This window comes from Salvelinus sp. IW2-2015, unplaced genomic scaffold (assembly GCF_002910315.2).
Source record: "Salvelinus sp. IW2-2015 unplaced genomic scaffold, ASM291031v2 Un_scaffold16612, whole genome shotgun sequence".
NCBI lineage: Eukaryota > Metazoa > Chordata > Actinopteri > Salmoniformes > Salmonidae > Salvelinus > Salvelinus sp. IW2-2015.
Genome location: NW_019957672.1, coordinates 260,884 through 270,664, shown reverse-complemented (window position 1 = coordinate 270,664; position 9,781 = coordinate 260,884). Strand labels below are relative to the sequence as shown.

At 44.1% G+C, this 9,781-nt stretch overlaps 1 non-coding gene across 1 annotated transcript; it reads left to right on the top strand.

Moving 5' to 3' along the window:
- Window positions 1-261: 261 nt before the first annotated feature.
- trnag-ucc (transfer RNA glycine (anticodon UCC)) lies at window positions 262-332 on the top strand. Its single transcript has one exon. It is a non-coding gene; the product is annotated as a tRNA-Gly (tRNA).
- Window positions 333-9,781: the final 9,449 nt, after the last annotated feature.

The following is a 9,781-nucleotide window of genomic DNA, read 5'->3' as shown; positions in this document are numbered from 1 at the left end:
TAATTGAAATACGTTGCATGAGAAAACATAATCAACTTTTATTAAAAGTCGCAAGATCTGTTTTCTAGTCTATGAATGTCGATTTTACTCTTTGACTGCTAATCTATTCATTTGGCATGTGAGAATCATCGCCAGAGTAACGCTTGGACCTTTAAATTAGGGCTATTTTCTGGGAATTGTCTCGGTAGTACGTGCCTGATTTTACGACTACAGATCATTGTAAAGTGGGTTTATTTGCGGGGAGTCTTAGTCATTTAAATAGCATTGGTGGTTCAGTGGTAGAATTCTTGCCTTCCAAGCAGTAGGCCCGAGTTCGTTTCCCGGTCAATGCACTGACTGAAATCTGAGTTTCTGATTGTAATTCAACTATTGGTATGTTTTGCCAGGAAAGATACGGTCGCTAGTGTTTGTTTAAGATATAAACTGAACGTTTTAATAGCTTGTTTGGTTCCAATTGAAAGACGAATTCATTCCACTTAAATAGCGACGCGAGTTTGATGTAATACGTTGTCTGTTGCCTAAATAACATATGCAAAATAGGAGTCGTATTTAAATAACTGAATCAAGGAAGAGACGGTTACCTAAATCTAATGAATACATTTTGGGCTTTTGTAAGAAATTGTATTAGATACTGGTAACTTGTTTTAACCACTTCTCAGCACAAGCTATACTTGACACAACATGCACCCATCCCCACTACTTTGTCAGACCCACACACACACTCCCCTCCCCCATGAATAGGGCCCTGTGAAAACAAACGCACATGCAGGATGCCTTTGGATGAGACTAGGACAAAGAACTGTGTGAAAAGCCAATGGAATGTCGACATCAGGCCCGGACAGGACTACCCACGACCCAGATCGACCAATCGGAAGGCCAGACTACAAGATCAACCTACTTTGCTTGTTGCCTATATAATCTGTATGAACTGTTTAGAGGTCTCTCTTCCGACGATTCCATACGAGTCAGACAGAAGGAACCGTGCTGCACGATTTACTAAGATATCTTTACATGTGAATAAACGGCCTTATTATATAATTATCCACCTCGTCCTATGTCTCCACTTGATCTCCTGTCTCCAGTAAACTTTTTACTAACAGAAACTTGGTAAGCAGAGGATGGTTGTTAAAACCTTTGAATTCGGTCCATTGAAAGTTCGAGAGACAGGAGGCGAGTGGGAGAAAGATTCTAGAAGGAGGGGTGACCTGTCCAGGAGATATCGCGATTCAACTCACCCAGGAAACTGATCAGAGAGCTCGAAACTTTAAGGTAAGCAGAAGCCTGTTTAATCAAATTCTGTATATTGTATTATAGTCAATATCTAAATTGAGATCAGGAGTACTGGAGTGAGTATGAATTACGGTTTAATTTATGTGAAATTGTTTAGAATCTAAGGCATTGTGTAAAGATATCTAAGTAATAATAGGTCAAAGACTTGTTCACATAGTCTGGCACTAGTCGATATGTTGATCGACTAGATGTACAGTGAGGAATAAGCTTTATAAACGATTCATATAGTCGGGCAGTAGTTGAATTGGCAATCAGCTAGGTGTTACCGTGAGGAATCTAATGTGAGATCCAAATAGTCGGGCAGTAGTTGAATTGGCAATCAGCTAGGTGTTACCGTGAGGAATCTAATGTGAGATCCAAATAGTCGGGCTGTAGTTGAATTGCAATCAGCTAGGTGTTACCGTGAGGAATCTAATGTGATATTGTATGTTCAAGTTGTGTTAGCGAAATTAATGGTAGAAGGTATTAAACCTGAAACTCTCCAAATCAATGTGGGTGATTGAACGTTCACGAAGCCGATTGCTACTGATTAGCCATATGCTAAATTGAGGCTGTGTGAAAGTGACCGCCGAGTCAAAATGGGTGGGCTGTTGTGAAGCTATTTTCTGCTGATAAGTTGACTTGATTTTTTCCCTCTCGTGCTGCTGGGTTGCCTTAAGGACTAGAATTAATTAAATAATTATTTAGAAGCGCTAGGATACACTAATATATTGTCCAAAAGGACACGTTTGAAATACTTTGGGAAAATTAATTAATTAGTTGATATTGTGATAATAATATATTTTTGAGAAAAATGAGTCCCAGAATTAATTAAATAATTATTCTAGAAACGTTTGAATTTACTAACATATTGTTCCAAAAGGAAATTGCCGAAATACTTTGGCAAAGTATTTAATTATTCGAAAAAGTGAAAACCAATATAATTTTAGGAAATAGTTCCTAAAATCTTTATTCCAATTATTTTAGAAGCGCGTGATATTACTAATATATGGTTCCAAAAGGATAAAGCGAAATAGTGTTGGGAAAAAATAAATAAATAAATAAACAATAAAAAAAAAAATTAGAATAGATCCAGATATAGCTTAATTACAAAATGGCCACGACCACCATCCCAAACACAAATTCAATGAATACTTAGATCAGAGAATGAAAGAAAGAGCAGGGGGAAAATACAGTATAAATAGTTAGAAAAGTGTGGGAAGAAGTGAGGCTAAATGGACGCAGGCAGGTTACCTTAGTGGGGCGGCCCATCAAAAGGGCAACTCCTCACTATGGAGAAAGAATTAGAGGAAGTAGTGAAGGAAGGGATAGAAAGTGAAGTTGAAAGGAATACGAACCACATATTCACAAAGGAAGGTGCAAAACATAGGGAGAAAGCAGAGGCAGAACTAAAATAGGCATGTGGGCAATTGAAGAAATTAGAAGACCACTCCCTTACAGGAAACCTGACATGATGGGGTGGTCACTGGAGCCCCAACTGACACCAAAGAGGGCATGTCCACAATAATGACGCCCCACCTACCACCACAGCAGCCCCATCGGCCCAACCCATCTCAGGGGCACTGTGGGGTTAATGGCACTTCCCAGGCTCAGTTCAACTCCCATGTGCATCACCAACTCACCCAACAACAAGGATAAGGGAGGGGCGGAAACACAAGTCCAGTCCCTACAGGTACAACTTTTGAAACTACAACTGAAAGGGCTCAGAAGGGGGAGAAACCCAAGAAACAGATGGTGGCTGAAGACCAACACAAATCTCACAAATTATTGAAAAAACTGTTTCCCGAATGATACAGCAACAACAACTACCCATCTTCACCAGCAGGGACACACCTATCACCCACCAGGAGCAGCCATTCCAACTGCCGTATGCCTACCCGCTTCAGCATACCCTTCGTCGGAACCACCACTACAACCCTACTACCCACTACCACAATCAAACTATTCACCCACATGGGGACAGCCCAAAGGTACTCTGGATCTTATGGAAGCTGTCATAATTGTAAACAAGCTGGGCACATGGTGCGACAGTGTCCGCACCCAATAACCCGGCCCAAAGCCAGTTTCTGGCATAAGGGGACGAGGATACCCCCTAGACCAAGAGGGGAGTCAGGCCAATGATGTTCAACACAGTGCGGCCCTTCAACCCGCATAAACACCCCGAATCTAGACCCAAATCAGCAGTCACCTCCTCCTTTCCAGGGCATGTCTGAAAATAGCCCCATGGCCTGAAGCTGGCCACCACTAACCTACACTCATCATTTACCTGAACTACTGAACATCAAAGGCTTTTGCACACTCTTGAAAAACAGATCATTAAGTGGCAGCAGCCTTAACAGCACCTGACAAAAAAAAACAAGTTCCATCTGGATGTTTCTGAAAAGAAGGATTTACATCATCCATCCTTTTCCAAAACCAAGAGGGGGAGAGTAGAGTGTTGATGTATCACTCCTCCAAACTGGACCACATTGAAGTAGGACAAACCACATGCTCCAGGTAATGTGGCTGGAAGTGGCAAAAACATGCGTATAAAAAGCAGCTATTGGTAATGTGCCATCCACTGGAAATCCACACCCCACCATGGAGTTGCAGCATATCTGATGTGCAAAGAATTCACGTTCAGCACTGTTTAAAAATAAATAAATAATAATAATAATAAAAAATCTAAAATAACCTTTTGGTAATGGTAGAACGGTTTCCAAATGGGTCGAGGCAATACCAACAGCAACGTGAGGATGCCAGGTCAGTCATTAAGTGGCTGCAGACTGAACTCATACCAAGGTATGGAGTTCCAAGGCAAATCCGATCCGACAAACGGGTCCCATTTCAGTAACCAACACCTGAGACAGGTGGAGGAAAGATTGGGTATTGTGCACAAGTTTGGGTTAGTGTACAGGCCACAATCTCAAAAGCCTCGTGAAACGCGCCAATCAAATGTATGTGCAGGTTTGAAGTTGATTTGGGTTGAAGCCCTGCCCCTGGCATTGATGGCCATGAGAGCCTCGCCAGGTGCAGGCACCCATTCTCTCTCCTCATGGGATAATGACTGGTAGAGTCATGCTTGGTCCACCGAGGGAGGGAGGTCACATACCCGCCCTTGATGTACAACAAATTGTAATGTCTGATAATTGACGGAACTTTCTGCAGCTCTCTCCAAACAGATTCACAAGGTCCAAGAAGGGGAGCTGACGAGAGATCCGGCACCACGGAAGGTAAAAATTGGTGACTGGGTGGGGTTAAAGTCCACAAGAGAAAGTGGCTAGAACCCAGGTGGACTGGACDGTACGAAGTGAGGGAGGTTACTTCACACTCAGTCCAGGTCAAAGGTAAATCAGGCGCACCTTGGCACCACCTCACACATTGCACTCCAGCCCRAATCCCTTCTAGAACACTGACAGAAGTCAGAGCTGATTTAAACAGCTTAAATTCGATTCCAAATGAAGACATTCCTGACTCAGGGGATGCGGCATCAAACTCCGCCTCCCCTGAAAAAGGAACCTCGCCCAGTTAMAGGGACATTTCTCCCTCCCTGGGCAAGGCTAGGGATATCTGGCCCCTTATTTGTGATATTCCTACTGATATTTGGMGTGTCCCTGGGCACTTTCACATGGTTAATAGAATAATTATAACCGGATCCCCATGGATGTATGTCACGGACACTCTAGTCTAACTAGGTAATAACAGATTAAAAAATCAAAAAATCAAAAATTATAAAACAACAGTTAAAATAAGAAACTAATATGGCTCAAATTGAGAAMGTTGAATAAGAACGATTGGAGAGCTGTGCAGAGAATGGACAGAAGATGGCAGTATTGCAGCACTCAACGGTCTCCCAGCCGACGGGGAGCCTGGTTGAGTGCTGGTGACATAATTTTGTTTTTGTAGTAAACATTTAGGTTAAGGGTTTCCGTGTTCCCAGAGATAAGATATCTTAAAGGAGTACACTTATATATATATATTAGGAGGATTATTTTCTGAGTTTTATTTAGACAAGGGATTTTTTAAGATAAAGGGTTCTTTTAGTATGTCTAGATATAGTATGAAAAACGAATGTAAGGAGGGGATGTAACCTCTTGACCTGTCTGCATTGCATTTTCATGTGGTTTGATCACCCACAGGGGAATGTAGTGAGGATAATGAAATCGTGGTCATTTGGAATACTAATTTTGAGGTAAATTGATTATAATYGAGTTTATAACTCTTGACCATAATTGCAATTAACCACAGAGGAGTCAGGTTTCTGTTTTTAAACATTGGCTATGACGGTTTTGAATGGGCTGTTATTCCTTTTGCTAATCTTACCTAAGTCATTATTAAGAGTAGGTAAGGTTGATACCTGGCCAGAGCCAGGTATCAAACGGGAGAGGGGTACATTGTGGTCTAGGATAGGATTGGGGCCTATTGGATAATAAACGAATTAAAAATTAAAAATTACAAGTTACTGGCTAACAAATGGGTATAGAAGTTAAATATATAATCAGATAGAACAAATGAGAAACTGTTTGTTAGCCAAGCCTGTATGTCCAGGATTCTATGCGTTGCAGGTGAATTAAAGGAGAAGGTGAATCACTCAACCTGGGYGCATATCGCACTTGGAGGGTGAGACACACTGACACTGCCGAATGATCACAGAGTTAAGGAGAAGAACCGTTGCTAATAGAGCTCGGGGATCAACTCCTTAACGAAGAATCCCTGACCCCGACCTCTCAACACTGTGTACGTTCATAGAAGTGAAAGTGTTGTTTGACCTCTGGCTGATGATGTGTTCTCTGGGAGAGGGTGGGGTTTTACAGGACTGCTTGTAGTCCTGAGCTGTCTGATTAGGATACGATGGGGATGTTACCATCACAGTGCTGCCAGAACCACCACCAGTTCCAACGGACCAGGGTTCAGCCGGCCTCCTCCACCACTTCAAGACCAAGTCCCACGCCATCACKTAAGCTCTCCAATCTGGTACAGATAATAAATATAAAAGACATCTCAGATAGTGAACAATTGGGGACTGAAACTGGTTATGAGGAAAGGGAGAATATGTGGTTGGCCTACAAAACACTTAATAGAAAGGACTGTGTCGTATGTGGACATGCCAGACCTATTCTGGCTGCTCACCCATTTGCCCTAAGTAATGGGGAAGGTTGGATGTGTATATTGGAAAGTTTAAGCCAAATTCAACCTTGTGTAAAACTCTGAGTTTTGTCTTCCCAGAAGTCCCTCCCCAGAAGGTACCGTGGGGAGTTAAGGCATATGGAGGATATTACAGCTGTATCACTGGTACAGGTAGGGGTATAGACTATGGGAGGCTCCCTACTACTACCTGCATCACTAATGCCACTATTAACTAGAGGTGTTGCTGATGTATGGTGGATGTGTGGACCTGCCAGGCGGTTGACCCCATTTTGAAAGGAAATTGTCGTTGCACATGTGTTTTGGCCAGTCTGATACCACCATTGCCTATTATTGAGGTTATAGCTAACCAACTTCTGGGAGCTGCACATGACACAGAGACTCGATAGACTAACCGCAACCATGTGGAGATCGTGGCGAACCCGCTGACGCTTCCCTTGGTCCGCGGGTACAAGATAACTATCACAAGATCGTATGTGACTAGCTTGGCTGGATATTAACACAAACGTGTTGGGGTCCCATGAAGCGCGGGTCGCTGTGACGCGCCCCAGCGTCTAGTACAGACCGGCGATCCACGAATTACCAAGAAATGCCAAGACGAATGATGGCGCCTTGTGGCATTTATTTGCGAATCAACTATAACAGCTTGACTTTCTGGCCACTCTATGGGTATTGTGTGTGATGGAGCAGATTCCTCAGTGCAGGAATGCTTGGATCATTACTATCGTCTACTATAATCAAACAATGATTTGTTAAACTACACCACACAGTACTTTACGGGGATGGCTGAACGATTGGTGCTACTCTAAACCAGTAGACAAATAGTAGACTAAAAACTGGACATGATGTCTGGCAACCAGGGAGGTGTATGTAAAATGATTGGAGACAGTGTTGCACGTTTGTCCCTAAACAATACTAGTCCGGATGGGAGCATTTCAAGCCTGTGAGTGGGTTGGCAAGGTTATCAGTGGAGATGAAGGGTCTTGCTGAGTGTGGAGGAGGTGGACTGTTTCTGGCTGGGGTTGGTGGTTCTGGCTAGGTATACTGACTCTAATTGATGGTTACTGGATTTCTGACTCTAGTTAGTTGTATTTCTTTATGTCTGCATGTGTGATGCTCGCCTAGTAGTCCATAACGCTTTGTTGAGAACGAAGTACTGGGTTTACAAGGATGTGGCAAGGAGGCTGATTACGGCATCACGGCTTTCGCTAGGAGAGTGGTTGGGCCTGCACAGAGGAGGACCTTGGGCCTGCTCATCCGTCAGTAGTGCGCCCGTGGTATAACTAGCTGGACCCCGTCGTACAGACAGACCCTGAAATATATGCAGCTGGACGCGGCCTCATAAGACAGACGCCTGAATTATAACCAGCTGTACGCCTCTGGACGACCCCTGAATATAACAGCTGTACCTGTCGGCTATCGACGGACCGTCGTGAAGTATAACAGGCTGGATGCCCCTGGACTAGAACAGACTTGAAATATAAGCAGCTGAGCGCTCTAGACAGAGGCCGGAATGATAACAGCTGGACCCGTGCTTCTCTAGTCAGAATGCGGCCTGACTATAACAGCTTGTACCCGCTTCTATCTACGAACCCGGTGATATACAGCTGGTAGGCCGCCGGCGGTCTGTCTACCCGCCAGATCTCCCTGTCTGGAATATCAACACTTTGGACCCTCGTCTGACAGTACCCTTGAATTGATAACCAGCTGAGCCCGCTCTTCTAGGGCAGACCTGAGAATATAACAGCTGTGACACCTCGTACCACAGAGGCCCCTGGAATATCAGCTGGATCCCCCTGGATCTACTGATAGTCTCGACAGTATCCGGCTCTGAATATAACAGCTGAACGGGGCCGCCCTAGTACAGACCCGCCTGATATAACAGTGGACACCTCTAGACAGACCCTGAAATATACAGGCTGGAGCTCCTCTAGACAGACCCTGAATATATAGCTACTGGAACTCTCTTTCGTAGGACAGACGCTGCTGAAGTGATAATCAGCGTGTGACTTCTTCTCTAGGACTCAGACCTGTGGACTATAACAGCTGTACCCCTTTAGACCGGACGCCTGAACCGGTATAACAGCTGGACCTCTAAGACAGACCCTGGAATATAAACAGGGTCTGATACCCTTCTAAAGAGCCGGCGCCTGAATATTACAGGGCTTGGACTCCTCTAGACAGGACTGCCCTGAAGTATTAAGCGGCTGACTCTTATGACAGACCCTATACAAGCTGGACCGTCGTTTTCTAGGACAGAGGCGCTGAATATAACAGCTGGACCTCTAGATCAGACCCTTGAATATAACACTGACCTCCGGTCTAGAAGACTGCTGAATTTAAAACAGCTGGACTGCGCCTTAGACTAGAGGATCCTTGATATACAGCTGGGACCTCTATGACAGACCGACCCTGTAATATAACAAGCTGGACGGCGCCTGCTAGGACAAGACGCCGCTGAATATAACAGTGCTGGACCCTCCGGTGAGACAGACGGCGTCGTGAATATCATCAGCTGGACTCCTCTGAGACAGACCCTGAACTTATACAGGCTGACTCTGGACTCGCTCTATGACAAGATCGCCGCTGAATATAATAGCTGGAACCCTCTAGAACAGACCTGAATATAACTAGTCGGTGACTCCTCTAGACAGACCTTGAATATAACGAGCTGGACTCCTCTAGACAGACGCTGAATAAGCTGGACTCGCTCTTAAACACAGACCTGCTATAGAAGGCTGTGACCCTCTTATGAACAGACCCTTGATAGTAACAGCTGTGACCGCCTCTAGACTAGACCTGAATATAAACTGGAACACTCCTTGACAGGACCGCTGAAATTAACAGTGTCTTGTCCTGTCTGTCTGGTGTGTGTGTTGTGTGTGTGGGGTGTGTGTGTGTGTGGTGTTGTGTGTGTGTGTGTGTGTGTGTTTGTGTTTTGGTTGTGTAAATGTTGTTGTTGTGGTATGTTGTGGTGGTGTGTGTGTGTGTGTGGTTGTGTGTGTGTGTTGTGTGTGTGTGTGTGTGTTTGTGTGTGGTGTGCGAATGTCAATCATCCTAACATCCTGACCATTTAGGCTCATGGGTCTTTCCACTTAAACTCTACATATCTGATTGATTTAGTGTAACGATGATTTATTTGTTCAGTACCGTAATAAAGCGAGAGCTCCCCAACTGTGACCAGGCGGAATGGACATAAAACACTGTTTAAAACACGAACAAATCGAAACTTCAGTGATTTTTTTTTTTTTTTGAAATCGTTTGCAAAGTATTCTACTGCATATAGAGAATATAGCTGGTAAAATAAAGGAAAAAATGTAACATAAAGTGTCTAAACATGGCGTTTGGGCGATGGCCGGCCACCCCC